Genomic DNA, 16,912 nt, shown 5'->3' on the forward strand with positions numbered 1-16,912 from the left:
GGTTTACGATGGCGATCCAAATGCCTGTCAAGCCTTTCTCTCCTAGTGTTCGCTGGTGTTTTCTCTGCAGCCCCAACGTTACGCCAATGAAGAGGCCTAGCAGACATTAGCCGCGGCGTGTGGCTGGAATGAGAGTGCCATTGTCAATTGCCTTTGCCATTGTCGTCGAACTTGCGACCATAGAGCTTCCGCGGGAGCTGGATAACATGATAAATCTCACACTCCGTGTTGAGGGCCGTCTCAGCCGCCGCTGCAAAAATCGGCAAACTCCCACTCCTTGGCGCCACCTGGAGCCATTTTCGGCCAGTGCAACCAGCCTTCAGCTCTCGGAGAAGGAATCCATGCAACTGGGTCGTCTCCGGCTTACGCCGCAACAGAAGCAGGAGCGTCTGTCTTTGGGGGTGTGTCTATATTGTGGCAAGGGAGGCCACTTCGCCCTTCAGTGCCTGTTAAAAGCCAGGGCCCACCAGTGAGGCGGAGAGTACTGGTGGGCACTTTTCACAGTTCAAGCACTCCAGTGGCACGCACTCTGCTGCCGTTTCAACTCTCCTTTCAGAGTAATTCATACACTGGTCTCACCCTTGTGGATTAATGGGCTGAAGGGAACTTCCTGAATGCTGCAGCCGCTCACAGTTGGAACATTCTGCTTATTCCTCTGGCTAGTCCCGTATCGGCATGGTCATTAGCAGTCAGTCCCCTTACCACCATCACCCATGTCACATCCAGTGTTAGCCTTCACATCGCTGGCAACCATTGTGAGCAGATTGAACTGTATATTATCGATTCCCCGAGGGCTCCACTAATACTGGGACACCCGTGGTAACATAAGCACAACCCACACATTGACTGGGTTATTAATTCAGTTTTAACCTGGAGTCAGTCTTGTCACGTGTCCCGGCGGAGTACCATGATCTTCGAGTGGTCTTTAATAAGGCCCGGGCTACCTCGCTAAATCTGCATCGCCCTTACGACTGTGCGGGATCAATGGACTGTGCCATTGACCTTCTCCCGGGCTCTTCTCTGCCTAAGGGTCACCAATATTCCCTTTCAGGTCCTGAAAGAGAGGCCATGGACAAGTATATACATGAGTCACTTCAGGCTGGGCTCATCCGCCATTCCTCCTCTCCCGCCGGTGCGGGGTTTATCTTTGTTTAGAAGAAGGATGGCTCCCTGCACCCCTGTATTGATTACAGAGGTTTGAATGACATTACTACAAAGAACAGGTACCCCCTACCTTTAATGTCTTCTGCTTTTGAATTGTTGCAGGGAGCTTGGGTCTTCACCAAGTTAGACCTCCGCAATGCCTACCATTTGGTGCGCATTCGGGAGGGGGATGAGTGGAAAACGGAGCTTAACACCCGATTGGGACACTATGAGTACTTGGTTCTTCCGTTTGGCCTTACCAATGCTCCGGCAGTTTGCCAGGGACTCGTCAAAGGCAAAGTCACCTTTATTTATATAGCGCTTTAAACAAAATACATTGCGTCAAAGCAACTGAACAACATTCATTAGGAAAACAGTGTCAATAATGCAAAAATGATTGTTAAAGGCAGTTAATCATTGGATTCAGTTATGTCATCTCTGTTCAGTTAAATAGTGTCTGTGCATTTATTTGCAATCAAGTCAACGATATTGCTGTAGATGAAGTGTCCCCAACTAAGCAAGCCAGAGGCGACAGCGGCAAGGAACCGAAACTCCATCAGTGACAGAATGGAGAAAAAAACCTTGGGAGAAACCAGGCTCAGTTGGGGGGCCAGTTCTCCTCTGACCAGACGAAACCAGTAGTTCAATTCCAGGCTGCAGCAAAGTCAGATTGTGCAGAAGAATCATCTGTTTCCTGTGGTCTTGTCCTGGTGGTCCTCTGAGACAAGGTTTTTACAGGGGATCTGTATCTGGGGCTCTAGTTGTCCTGGTCTCCGCTGTCTTTCAGGGATGTAGAGGTCCTTTCTAGGTGCTGATCCACCATCTGGTCTGGATACGTACTGGATCCGGGTGACTGCAGTGACCCTCTGATCTGGACACAGACTGGATCTGGTGGCCACGGTGACCTCGGAACAAGAGAGAAACAGACAAATATTAGCGTAGATGCCATTCTTCTAATGATGTAGCAAGTACATAGGGTGTTATGGGAAGTGTTTCCGGTTCCGGTTTACCTAATTAATGCAGCCTAAAAATCCTTTAACGGATTTGGATATTAAAAGCATCTTAGTACGTTATGTGTATGCCAGGTTAAAGAGATGGGTCTTTAATCTAGATTGAAACTGCAAGAGTATGTCTGCCTCCCGAACAATGTTAGGTAGGTTATTCCAGAGTTTAGGCCCCAAATAGGAAAAGGATCTGCCGCCCGCAGTTGATTTTGATATTCTAGGTATTATCAAATTGCCTGAGTTTTGAGAACGTAGCGGACGTAGAGGATTATAATGTAAAAGGAGCTCATCCAAATACTGAGGTGCAAAACCATTCAGGGCTTTATAAGTAATAAGCAATATTTTAAAATCGTACTCGGTTACTAAACGTAACCTCGGTTCTCTCTAGAAGAGCGAACGAGTACTGCGTCTTAGCATATACATATATCCTGCAAGGAGATCCCAGTAGACCACGCCCACGACGAGGCGACGCCTCTTGTGGAGTGTGCTCTGATGCCCAACGGGCACTGAAGGCCCCTGGAAGCGTAAGCTAACGCTATGGCGTCAACTATCCATCTGGATAGAGTCTGTCTCGAAACATTCCCTTGGAACATTCCCTTGGAACGTCCACCGAACGAGACAAACAGCTGTTCCGGAATCCGCTGGAAGCGACGCTTTTACGGCGCCTCAGCGCAGCGGAGAATGCAGGCTCAGAGAAAAAGGCCAGGCGAGTCCTCAGAGTCACCATGGCAACAGCTCGCAGTGAGGGCATCCGCCATCAGCGAGCGCGAGCACTGCATGATCTTCACCCAGGCAGGAGACACAGATGACGTACCGGTCTCCCTCGCTGAGTGGGGTTCTGACGAGCCGCAGGAATGCATCTTAAAAAAGACGCGAGCTCTTTTACGAGTGTGTGTCGCAGGGCGAACACACACACACATAAAGAACAGTTGGATATATAAGGATACAAAGGATATAGGCGCCGGACAGCGCAGCAGGAACGGCAGTGGAAGGCGGCGATGCCAGCAGCTTCAGAATGGCTTGTCCCGCTGATATGCTTTCTCAGACGGCGCTTGCTTCCTCCGTGATCCAGCGATGCGTGAGCTTCGCTGAAGAGATGAAAAATCAGGTGAGTCAGCCTTTTCGAGCTCCTTTTATAGGTTGGGCCACACCCGTTTCAGCGGGAAGTGGCAAGAAGGGCGCAAAGCGCCCTTATTGGTCTAATGTTGCATCAGCCTGCGCTCGATAGGCTGTGCAGTTGCCGCAGAACAAGCCAATGAGCGAACGAGCTGTCTCGCCTATGGCTGTGTACTGCTGTAAATGCGCTTTACAAAAATACAAAATTAAGGATAATTTTTTGCTTCAGTATTTCGTGAAAAGAGACTTTTCCCGTAGCGTCTTAGCTAAGACGCAGTACGAGAGAGCTCTCGTAAGAGAACTATACGATGCTTGATAGGGAGCCAGTGCAGTGTTGACAGGACCGGGCTAATATGGTCATACTTCCTGGTTCCAGTAAGAACTCTTGCTGCTGCATTTTGGACTAGCTGTAGTTTGTTTACTAAGCTTGCAGAACAACCACCCAACAAAGCATAACAATAATCTAACCTTGAGGTCATAAATGCATGGATTAACATTTCTGCATTTGACATTGAGAGCATAGGCCGTAATTTAGATATATTTTTGAGATGGAAAAATGCAGTTTTACAAATGCTAGAAACGTGGCTTTCTAAGGAAAGATTGCGATCAAATAGCACACCTAGGTTCCTAACTGATGACGAATAATTGACAGAGCAACCATCAAGTCTTAGACAGTGTTCTAGGTTATTACAAGCTGAGTTTTTAGGTCCTATAATTAACACCTCTGTTTTTTCAGAATTAGCAGTAAGAAATTACTCGTCATCCAGTTTTTTATATCGACTATGCAATCCATTAGTTTTTCAAATTGGTGTGTTTCACCGGGCTGCGAAGAAATATAGAGCTGAGTATCATCAGCATAACATTGAAAGCTAACACCATGTTTCCTGATGATATCTCCCAAGGGTAACATATAAAGCATGAAGAGTAGCGGCCCTAGTACTGAGCCTTGAGGTACTCCATACTGCACTTGTGATCGATAGGATACATCTTCATTCACTGCTACGAACTGATGGCGGTCATATAAGTACGATTTAAACCATGCTAATGCACTTCCACTGATGCCAACAAAGTGTTCAAGTCTATGCAAAAGAATGTTGTGGTCAATTGTGTCAAACGCAGCACTAAGATCCAATAAAACGAATAGAGAGATACACCCACGATCAGATGATAAGAGCAGATCATTTGTAACTCTAAGGAGAGCAGTCGCAGTACTATGATACGGTCTAAATCCTGACTGGAAATCCTCACATATACAATTTTTCTCTAAGAAGGAATATAATTGTGAGGATACCACCTTTTCTAGTATCTTGGACAGAAAAGGGAGATTCGAGATTGGTCTTTAATTAACTAGTTCTTTGGGGTCAAGTTGAGGTTTTTTGATGAGAGGCTTAATAACAGCCTGTTTGAAGGTTTTGGGGACATATCCTAATGACAATGAGGAATTAATAATAGTCAGAAGAGGATCTATGACTTCTGGAAGCACCTCTTTTAGGAGCTTAGATGGTATAGGGTCTAACATACATGTTGTTGGTTTAGATGATTTAACAAGTTTATACAATTCTTCCTCTCCTATAGTAGAGAATGAGTGGAACTGTTCCTCAGGGGGTCTATAGTGAACTGTCTGATGTGATACTGTAGCTGACGGCTGAATGGTTGCAATTTTATCTCTAATAGTATCAATTTTAGAAGTAAAGTAGTTCATAAAGTCATTACTGCTGTGGTGTTGGGAAATGTCAACACTTGTTGAGGCTTTATTTTTCGTTAATTTAGCCACTGTATTGAATAAATACCTGGGGTTATGTTTGTTTTCTTCTAAAAGAGAAGAAAAGTAATCGGATCTAGCAGTTTTTAATGCTTTTCTGTAGGATATGTTACTTTCCCGCCAAGCAATACGAAATACCTTTAGTTTTGTTTTCCTCCAGCTGCGCTCCATTTTTCGGGCTGCTCTCTTTAGGGTGCGAGTATGCTCATTATACCATGGTGTCAAACTGTTTTCCTTAACCTTCCTTAAGCGTAAAGGAGCAACTTTATTTAAAGTGCTAGAAAAGAGAGAGTCCATAGTTTCTGTTACATCATCAAGTTGTTCTGAGGTTTTGGATATGCTAAGGAATTTGGTTACATCAGGAAGATAACTTTAAAAGCAGTCTTTTGTGTTAGAAGTGATGGTTCTTCCATACTTGTAACAAGAAGTAGAATTTACAAATTTGGCTATATGAAGTTTGCACAGAACTAAATAATGATATGAGATATCATTACTTGGCTGAATAATTTCAACACCATCAACATCAATTTCATGTGACAGTATTAAATCTAGAGTATGATTTCGACAATGAGTAGGTCCTGAAACGTGTTGTCTAACACCAATAGAGTTCAGAATGTCTATAAATGCTGATCCCAATGCATCTTTTTCATTATCAACATGGATATTAAAATCACCAACTATTAAGACTTTATCTGCAGCCAGAACTAACTCGGATGTAAAATCACCAAACTCTTTAATAAAGTCTGTATGGTGCCCTGGTGGCCTGTATACAGTAGCCAGTACAAACATAACAGGGGATTTATCATTAACATTTGTTTCTCTGGATAATGTTATATGAAGCACCATTACTTCAAACGAGTTATACTTGAAGCCTGCCCTCTGAGAAATCCTGAAAACGTTGTTATAAATTGAAGCAACACCTCCACCTTTGCCTTTTAGACGCGGCTCATGTTTATAACAGTAATCTTGGGGGGTGGACTAATTTAAAATAATGTAATCATCAGGTTTTAGCCAGGTTTCTGTCAAACAGAGGACATCTATATTATGATCAGTGATCATATTATTTACAAAAAGTGTTTTCGTAGAAAGGGATCTGATATTCAATAAGCCAAGCTTTATCATTTGTTTATCCATATTGCTTCTGTTTTTTATTTGTTGAACCTCAATTAAATTGTTAATCTTAACTTGGTTTGGACGTTTTTTGTTTTTTTCTAGTTCGGGGAACAGACACAGTCTCTATAGTGTGATATCTAGGTGAAAAAGTCTCTATGTGCTGAGAATTAACTGACCTCTGTGACGGGAGGCGGCTAGCAGACGGTCGGTTTAGCCAGTCTGTCTGCTTCCTGACCTGGGCCCCAGTTAGTCAAGTATAAACACTAAGACTATTTGCCATATTTCTAGAGAGAAGAGTGGCGCCACCCCAGGAGGGATGAAGACCATCTCTTTTAAACAGGTCAGGTCTGCCCCAAAAGCTCATCCAATTGTCTATGAAACCTATGTTATTCTGTGGGCACCACTTAGACACCACTTCAACAGCGTGTTGGGTGACATGATTAATCAATTTGTCTTTGTGTATTTAGATGATATCTTGATTTTCTCCCCCTCTCTCCAATTACACACCCAGCATGTCAGACGGGTTCTCCAGCGGTTGTTAGAGAACCAGTTGTTTGTCAAGGCGGAGAAGTGCGAATTCCACGCTGAGTCTGTTACGTTCCTTGGCCACATCATTTCTACGAGAGGGACTAAACCTGATCCCGCTAAGATAGAAGCAGTCGTCCAGTGGCCAGTCCCTGATTCCCGTAAGGCTCTGCAGCATTTCCTGGGTTTTGCCAACTTCTACCAGCGATACATCAGGAATTTTGGTCAGATCGCTGCACCGCTCACGGCCTTAACCTCCACTAAGGTGTCCTTCAGATGGAACCAGGCGGCTCAGGTAGCCTTTGACATTTTAAAGTCCCATTTTGTCTCTGCAACTGTTCTGTTGCTTCCAGATCCTGAGGCCCAGTTCATTGTCGAGGTTGATGCTTCGGACGTTGGGGTTGGCGCAGTTCTATCTCAGCATTCCCTCCGTGACGGGAAGGTCCACCCGTTTGGCATTCTACTCTCATCGTCTCAGCCCTGCAGAACATAACTACGACATTGGCAATAGAGAGCTGTTGGCGGTGAGATTGGCCCTGGGTGAGTGGCGTCACTGGTTGGAGGGGTCGGCGCAGCCCTTCTTGGTCTGGATGGATCACAAGAACCTTGAATACATCCGTTTGGCCAAGAAGCTGAGCTCGCGTCAGGCTCGCTGGGCGCTCTTCTTTGCCAGATTCAACTTCACCCTCACGTACTGGCCGGGATCCAAGAATATCAAACCCCGATGCTCTCTCTCGCCTGTTCAAGGCCCAAGGGGGGGAGATTGCAGCCGAAGCCATCCTTCCTGAAGGGGTGGTGGTCGGGGGCCTTTCGTGGGGTATCGAGCAGCAAATTGAGGAGGCCGGTCGAGGGGTGCAAGTGCCGGGAGAGTGCCAGCTGCACTGCGCTCTGAGGTCCTTCAGTGGGGTCACGCATCCAGGTTAGTCTGTCATCCAGGTATTCGGAGAACTTTGTTTGCCATCCGACAACATTTCTGGTGGCCTGCTATGGCCGTGGATGTTAGACAGTTTGTGTTGGCCTGCCCCACATGTGCCCAATGTAAGCCTGTGAATCGCCCTCCTGATGGTCTGCTCAATCCTCTCCCTATCCCTTCCCACCCTTGGTCACACATTGCCCTTGATTTTGTCTGTGGGCTTCCCCCGTCGAAGGGTAACACTGTGATTCTCACGGTGGTGGATCGCTTTTCCAAAGCAGTTCATTTCATTCCTCTGCCCAAACTGCCCTCCACCCGGGAGACCGCCCAACTAGTTGTGGATCACGTCTTCCGTCTCCATGGATTGCCGGTGGATGTGGTTTCAGATAGGGGTCCCCAGTTCGTCTACCGGTTCCGGAGGGAATTTTGTAGACAGACTGGGGCCTCTGCGAGTCTGTCTTCAGGTTTTCTTCCCCAGACCAATGGGCAGTGAGAGCGGGCCAACCAGGATCTAGGAAGAATGCTCTTCTGTCTGACATCCAACAATACGAGTTCTTAGTGCCAGCAGCTCTCCTGGTTAGAATATGCTCAAAACACCTTTCCTGTGGCCGCGTCAGGTATGTCTCCCTTTGAGTGTGCTGTTGGTTATAACCCACCCCTGTTCCCATCACAGGAACCCAATGCAGCGTTTCCATCCACCCTGGCTTTCGTCCAGTGCTGCCGTCGCACCTGGGAGAAAGTCAGGAGGGTTTTGGTCCGAACCTCTGGCCGAACCAAGACCGCAGCCAATCTTCGCTGATCCTCTCCTCCTGCCTATGTGTGTGGTCACCGGGTTTGGTTTTCTACCAAGGATCTGCCTCTCCGGGCGCCTTCTCGTAAGCTGGCCATTGGGATATTCCGCATCACCCAGGTGGTTAATCCGAGGGCGATCAGGCTCAAGCTCCCTCCTACTCTTGGTCGGGTTTACCTGGTGTTTCATGTTTCTAGGGTCAAGCCGGTGTTCTCTTCTCCGCTTAATCCTGCCTGTGATCTCCCTACCCCCCACCCCCTCGTCTTGTGGTTGGATCTCCTACCTATAAGGTTAGGAGATTACTCGATGAGCTGCGCCGCGGCTGGGGGTTTCAGTATCTTGTAGACTGGGAGGATTATGGTCCAGAGGAGAGGTGCTGGGTGCCATCCCAGGACATTCTGCATTCTGCAGTCGAGCAAGCTGTCGCTCTGTGTAGCAATCCGACCCACCGTCCTTCATCTCTCGCTCGGGTGATGACATTCCTCATCCATACGAGCTGACTGTGGAACAATCATTCACCTGCTCTGTCTCTTTTGCTTTAATAAATGCCTTATGGCAATGTTGTTAGCAAAAAATCCAACAGCCTTTGGGATAAAGATTTACTCTGGTCTCTTCAGCTGTGCTTCACATATAAACATGTGTATGCTTTGACCTTCAGAGACCCACTTTAGCAAAACTGCTAGACTTGTTTAAAGCAATTTAATCAAAGATATGTTTCACTTAACATAGGTTAAAACAATTCAAGCAGTCCCTGATATGCCTCACAGCAACTAAATTTGGCACAAAATTATTAATAATTTGAATGTCCAAGCCTGCCAAAGTCACACAACATGGTCACAGCCTGGTGGCTTCATTGCTGGGTGCTTTAGATCACATTTAGTCAGGTTTGTTCAGCAATACTAAATACTATTCTTTTCTTAAATAAACCTAGATTTAATTTAAGTGGAAGTGTTTTTGTTGATGTTTTAAACTACACTGCTTGGGTCTCTGATGTTTAAGTATTCCTCCATCTAAATATTTCTTCATCAGACAATAATATAAATACAAATAGGCCACTTTGAAACATCTTAAAACCACACTAATAAATCCATCGGAAATTATTTTACATGACACTCTACAAAGGAAGGAAAACATCTTAAGGCTTGTGAAGTAATGGTGAGGAAAATGAGTCCCTCTCTACCTCATCAAACAAGATGAACTGCAAATATAGCCTGACTCAATATAGCCTACTTCATGAAAGGAAGGGTGTTAACATAACCAAATTAAGGCAATTGCAGATTTAATTAATTTAATTTTGTTACCAAAGCAACAAGCCTCACTGAGGTAAAACCATGGCCACATCTGCAATTTCCTGCAATTTCCGTGTTTAGCATATTATGTGCTCTAAAACATTGCAGAAATGTTTTTTTTTTTCATGTTCTAAACCCGTAGTCACCAACCCGTCGATCGCGGTCGACAAGTCGATCTTGGAAGCATTTTAAGTCAATCGCGAAGATTTTTCAAAATCTGAGAAAAAAAAAATATATATATTTATTCATTATTATTTATTAATTTAAAACGGACCATGTGTGAGCCTATTGTGTGTAGTAAATTGTGTCTAGGGGACGGAGAGGGGTATATCTGTCCAATCAAATAGCCTATAGTTTACATATAATGTCTGTAAAACAACCGCTTTCTTTATACTTTCGCCTGGCACCGCAGCGTGAGCCTCCGCTGACTGCGCGCGTACCTCACAAAACCGACGAGACATTTAGCCTATACTTGACGCAACTGTTTTAGAATGAAAACCAAACCATACAACTGATTTAGACGCGGGTGCCGGTGTGATGAGATGTACTAATATCCGTCTGCTCTGGCATGATTGTTTTAGGCCTGTAATTGATTGATTATTGAGGTAATAGGGGTGGCACGGTTCGCTGAAAAAAAAAAAGGTCGGTTCAACCACACACGGTTCGGCACGCACTTCAACTTAAATCTGACAAAGCATCTGTAATAAAATCTGTAATATGGCTTGCTATAAATGGCACGTAAAAAACAGGGTTTAGCTAATAAATGTAATAAATAATGTTTGGCTTCCCAGACATTACAAATGAGAGGGAAAAAAACCCTGGACAAATCATTCACACTTGTTCAACGCGAATGCTGTATATGAGCAGTAATTTATTCCGTCATCACCTGGGTGCTGATATCTGTTTAAACTAAACTAATTTAAGCTTTGTCAGTTTAAACATTTAAGAGCCAGAGGACATAAGATTTGTGCGTGAGCTCATCCGAAGCGCGTAAACGCGCGCCTCGGCACGCGCGCACATATAAGCTCTCTCTGAAGTATTGTGTTTAAATGGACAAATTCACACAAAAATCATGTCAAAATGCCTGTTTTGGTTAGTATCCTACAGCAGACATAGCCAGCTGAACGTAGGCCACTGTATCAGTGCATTCTCTTAAAGTGACAGTTTTTATATTAAAGGTCCATGAAAATGTCACTTTCTGAGGTTTTTTAACATTAATATGACTTCCCCTAGCATGTATGTGGTCCCCAAATTTCTAAAAATTTTAATCGGTGTAAATCGAGATTTTACTATCTTTCTCTGCCTTTGAGAAAACGGAAGCTCAAACAGGGCTGATCTGGATTCTTCTCTTTGTGACTTTGTAAAGAGAAATGTTACCTCCCCTTTCTCTGCTTTGCCCGCCCAAATATTTACATATAATTTAGTCACAATGTCAGGACTGGCATTACAAACAGACTTTTATGATATGGATTCGACAGCACCGGCACAAACAGTGAGTAACAGTGTTCATTAATGCCCGATCTGTGATCAGTGATTTCTGATGTGTAGTTAATCATTCAAGTTCACACAGACTTTCTTTCTAAATCGTTTAATATTGTTTATGCATCAATGAATCAAGCCAGTGACTAAACGATCAACTTCACGTTGTTTCTCTTAGTAGCATGAAACAAATGTGTTATTTAAATTGTGATTTAACTACAGAAAGCGATCAAAGAACGCTCCCTTTTTTTCGGAGCTCTCACACATCGCGAGTAGGCTATATCTGCACTCTTGCCTAAACTGCCGTTACAATGAATGACGCTGTTATGCTGCACAACGGAGCTCTTACTGTATTCATGTGTTTGCTGTTAGTTGTGGTGAAAGCATTTTGTGAGAGAAAACGTGTTGCAATAATGACGAGATCACTGCATTCAGTGCTCATCACTGCAGCCTTTCATGTGATGGGAAAAGATCGGTAAAATAATTATATAATCCAGTGGTTCCCAAACTTTTCCATTCCACGACCCACCTAGACAAGTGTAATCTATTTCATGACCCACCACAATATTTGAGGAAAAAAAAGGTTGATATTACTTTAAGCCTAATCTTACTTAAAAGTTTGATGACAGAAATGAAGTATTTAAGAAAAAAAAACTTTTTATTTTAGAGTAGGCCTACACCTGAAAAAAATCACTATTAATATTTAAGTTTTAATTTTTGTTTACAGACTTTAGAATATGTAGTGTCCATAAAAACGTTAAACAGGCTCACTCCAGTGAACTGTAATCTGCGCTGCTGTGTTTTGTTGCAGAAAATGCATTCACGATCCTTCCGTGTGTGTCGGTGAGAACGGAGCACAATCCAACACTTTTTTTAGAAAAAGCATAAGAAGCAAAGCAGAACTATCTAAAACTGTTTGGAGATTAAAATAATTGTGAAATAGGTAAAAAATAATAATAAACATGTGTCTCGTTTTAAATAAACAAAAAAAAAAAAAACTGGATGACATTAAGTTCAGGCAGAAATTTATTTTAGCAATGGTTAAATTAATGTTCAGCAATATCTTCAAAAGATTTCTGAACTTTGGCAAATTTTTCTCTAAAAAGAGATGATACGTCAAGGAGTATTGCATTATTTTTTTGTGCATTTTGTTATGTGGAAATGTTTAAATCTTGTAGTGTTACAATTAACCCTGCGTTTGTGCACTGCTCACCCTGTACATGTGAAATGCTTTTTACAAACCGTTTCCCGAACGAAAAAAGTGCACAGAGCTCAAACGGACGATAGAAATGAATGAACATGGCCTACCTGAAACCGTTTTCGTAACATTTGTTTTCTGGTGTATGCAATCTCATGCGGAATATAGTGTATTGAAGTGAGCAAGTTTTTCTCTTTTAATAATGCGGACCGATTGAACCTTTTAATGACATTGCTCTGAGACCTTCACTGTTATTACAACTCGTGCGCGCCCGCGCTTCAAAACACGCAAAGCACGCGGACTTAATTGCAATTCGAAAATCACACTAAGGATATTGCAGTCCTTATTAATGTTGGTGGGCTATATCATTGTGACGAGTGGGTTCCCGGTTCCCGCCTCCTCCTTCCCGTGATTGAGAAGTTTTTAATGTGTTAGACTGGTGCCGAAGCCTGGGAGGAAGGAGGGACGCGCTGCCGAAGATCCCTCGGCACTGAGGTGAATCCGCAGTGCCATCGAGTAGGGCGAAGGAGGATGCTCGAGGCGGTGGGCTGGAGTGAGTTGCCGGGGAGACGGACGCTCCTCTTTTGTATCCTTCCGATCTCCTCCGTGGTTCTCGAGACTGGTGAGTCGAGCAGGTGTCGCTCAATTCCAATCACTCCACCGGCCTCGCACCGTTCCCACTCGTCACTTTCGTGCAGCCCTAGACTGAACTGTGTGTGTGTGTGTCATTGAAACGCAAATTTAGCTGCAGCCAAGTGACTTTGTGCGACCCACCTTGTTCCATTCTGTGACCCACAAGTGGGTCGCGACCCACAGTTTGAAAACCCCTGATATAATCAACAAATCCACGATTTGTTAATCTCGACAGCTGTAGTGTATATATATATATATATATATATATATATATATATATATATATATATATATATATATATTTGGAGAGGGGTCCACATGTCATACGCATTTCGAATGCAAAGATGTCAGCCAATCACAACAGTTGTCGTTTACTCTGAGTCAGAGCCGTTAAATACGAGAGTTGCGACACTCTTTGATCTCGCCGCCACGCTGTCACGTGGTTCATGTAGCTCTCAATAGTTCCAAACAACTCCATGCTGTCAACCAGTTTGAATGGTTTTAAGCGGGACAGACAAGCTTCAACTATATTTGCAGCAATTATAGGTAAATATTGACGCATAATATGTATTGATTATTACGTTGACACTTGCATTACATACATATAATAGCATTTTTTCCTGTGGAGTGGCGGAAACACGGCATTAATCAGTTTTTGTGTTTAATTTTGGAGGGAAGATTGGGCGGCAACGACTATATCACAGCATTTTCCCGGCAAATATTAACGCGTATGAACTGATTACTATGTTTACTATACTTAAAGTGTGTTCTCTTTTCCTAAATACGATCCATAACAATACCGTTAACGGGATTCATTTCAGTATGGTTAACTCCTTCATTCTTCCCTAAACATAGGCTAAACCTTCCCGAAACATAAGTGTACTGTTAATATTAACCTACAGTATGTCTGTATACTAATAATATATACACATACAAAAAAAAAAAGTTATCCTAAGAACTAATTTGTCCTAATAAGAAGGTTTTATGACAACTTTAGATTCATTTCAAATGAAAATATATACACACACCCACACATGCATATACACATATGTACATAAACACACATACTTTACATATGAGTTTGTGTGTACACATATACACACATGTATATAAATTATATATATATATATATACACACATACACAGATAAACACTATATGTAATGTGTTTATTATACACACACACACACACACACACATATATATATATATATATATATATATATATATATATATATATATATATATATATATATATATTAATTAAATAAATGTATATATAATATAGAGTAGTCAAAATTAGAAATGGATCAAAAAAGTGAATCAAAGTTGTCTTAAAACCTGCTTCTTAGGAATTGGCCAGCCACTTCGGACCAGACTTCTCCAGACAATAGATGGATGTACTAGGGTCCAACAGTTTTCTGCAGCTCTGAGCTGATGGTACTGCTGGACATCTTCTAATTGCAGGGCAGGTAAGCATGATGTGCCTTTCATCTGCTGCAGTAAGTTTCTTTGGGTGACATTGCTGACCAGTCCTCAATTTCTTTGTGCTTCTTCAACAGAGTTTGGGCAGCACAACTGAAGCAGCGCATCTGTCTTGTGTCTTGTTGCTGCGTCTTGCCGTGGTATATGTTTTTAGCTGAGTTTGGCTGTTCCTCACCCAGTTCTGTTAATGTTAATATTACTGTATATATTGTGTGTATTTAAAATTTTATTTTGATGCTTTGGAAATGTTCTTATAACGTTTATGCCAATAAAATTGAATTGAATTAATTTTTGTGTGTGTTTAATTTTGAATGGAAAAGGGGACTGCTCCGATAAGGTATAATAATTTACAGTATATGCTATATATATTTCTCTTGTGCTTCTATGGTCATAATTATTAACATCCTAAAGTTATGTTAAGACACATTCACATAAATATATACACATGCACAACAAGTGAATATCAATGAATGCCAGAAGCTGCTCAGTTTAAGTCAAGAAAAAATGTCAACAGTGAAAAATATACAAGTCAACCAATTGCATTCAACAAAACATTTAATTAAACATTACATCCTGTGAGAGGGTAGATACATTTTCCTTGAATGTTCGGTCTTCAAAGAGACTCGCTTGACTTCCAACAAGGAAGCTGTAAGTAATGCAATAGTTACTTGAATTTATATTTACAAAGATGTATTCTGCTTTCATGTGTATACATTCCATTACACAAACGGGACTGTTAGATTAAAGTTCAATGTGTTACCAGAGCAGCAGTGTACATGTGCTTCTTTCATCAAAAATTTTAAGAGCAATGAACATGAGTTATGCAGCTGAAATTCTTCACTGTATTCTAAATAACTATTAAAATCATGACTTCAGTTTTTTGGTCAAAAGTCAGTCTCAAATGGTTTCACATGTCAGCCTCTTCAATTTAAAAATAGATTAATAATCTTTCTTTTTGCAATTATACTTTTTATTTGCTGGGATCATCCACATTTATGCTACATATCCTATCATCACAATGCACTGTCTAACAAACGGTCTGTGTAACTTTAATGACTAAATAAACCAAAGAACAACCTTGCAAGATACAAGTTAGCTATGTTATCTAGTTGAGCTAGTAAAAATAAATAAAAAACAAAAATTCTAGTTAAACTAGCTAAAGTTAATTGTAATCAGTTGTACTAATACGGTCGCAAACAAGTGTTAATCACTTTGACAACAAATCTAATAACCGACGATAAACTTTGTATGCCAACGAACTTGAAAAAAATTTGAGGTAAATGTAGCCCATCATCAGATTATGGTAGCTAATATTAGTTAAGTGTTTGTTACTTAACCAGCGATTAGAGTCTACCTACCTCAGGCTCCCATAAACATTAATAAAGCTGGCAACATGAAATACAACTATTATATAGATTCATGAGAGGACGGCTAATGCGTTCAAATGTCGAAAATATAGTGATTTCATCAATTTACCAGCGAGCTTACTTCAGAAACATTGAAAATGTGTGGAGTTCAGCGCTGGAACTATCAGTGTTTGGAACTATTGGCTGCTCCACGACACGCGTTACTTCTGCATTCCAAAGTTCCTATGGCAGTCTATGGGAGTGTCGCAACTCTGTTTTTCAACGGCTCTGCTCTGAGTCTCACGGCAGACACGCCCCTTCAAACAGAGCATTCAAGCCAGAGGGCTACTATCAGGATATAAAAAATGCTTTTTATTTCTAAATTTTAAATGTAAAAATCATACTAACAATATAAGTACACCTAAGGAAACATTAAAAAGCATTTAAAGAAAAGGAAATAATCCATGTCATGGGACCTTTAATAGAACAGCAACAAAAAATAAATCACTCACTGCTCCTGATTAAAAAGCTTCTGTAACTTTAATAAAGAACAATCTTTAATTTATACAGTCAAATATGCGATGCTATTTTACATTTGATTACATTATTCAATTTCTGTAGCTAAAAATGAATGTAGGTCTGTAATTTGTGTGAAAATATTTTTGAAGAATTGAAGGATGACTTGTCATAATATTTTATATGCTAGTTGCAATAACCTGAGTATTTCCATTTTGAAGTGTTTGAAATATGTTTTAAAAGGGAAAGTGAAACAGTACATTATTGGCTTAGGCCTGTAATTGACTGATTATTGTGTTTATATACGAGTAATAAGCCTGTGGAAATACTTAATGTTATATTACTGTTAAAAATGTTTAATTATAGTTGGCAGTTTGTATAGTTATATACTATTTGTATAGTTAAATAATTTGCTAGTGACTAACAGACAACAACTTTGGACTTTGGCTGTGATCTTAGGCTCGAAAAGGTTGGTGACCACTGTTCTAAACTTTGAATAATGTCTGTTTAAAGAATGAAAAACAAACAAATGAAAAACACATGCAAAAAAATAAAAAATAATAATAGTAAAAAAATGACTGAAATGAAATGAAACTCATAA

General features: G+C 41.6%; 1 long non-coding RNA gene across 1 annotated transcript in view; it reads right to left on the bottom strand.

Annotated features, from left to right (window-relative positions):
- Positions 1 to 1,772: 1,772 nt before the first annotated feature.
- LOC132155193 (uncharacterized) overlaps positions 1,773 to 16,912 on the bottom strand; it is a 530,067-nt gene continuing 514,927 nt past the window's right edge. The window contains exon 4 of the long non-coding RNA XR_009437228.1: positions 1,773 to 2,048. This is a non-coding gene — a long non-coding RNA (uncharacterized LOC132155193). The remainder of the gene's footprint in view (positions 2,049 to 16,912) is intronic.

This window comes from Carassius carassius, chromosome 12, assembly GCF_963082965.1.
Source record: "Carassius carassius chromosome 12, fCarCar2.1, whole genome shotgun sequence".
NCBI classification, from domain to species: Eukaryota; Metazoa; Chordata; class Actinopteri; order Cypriniformes; family Cyprinidae; genus Carassius; species Carassius carassius.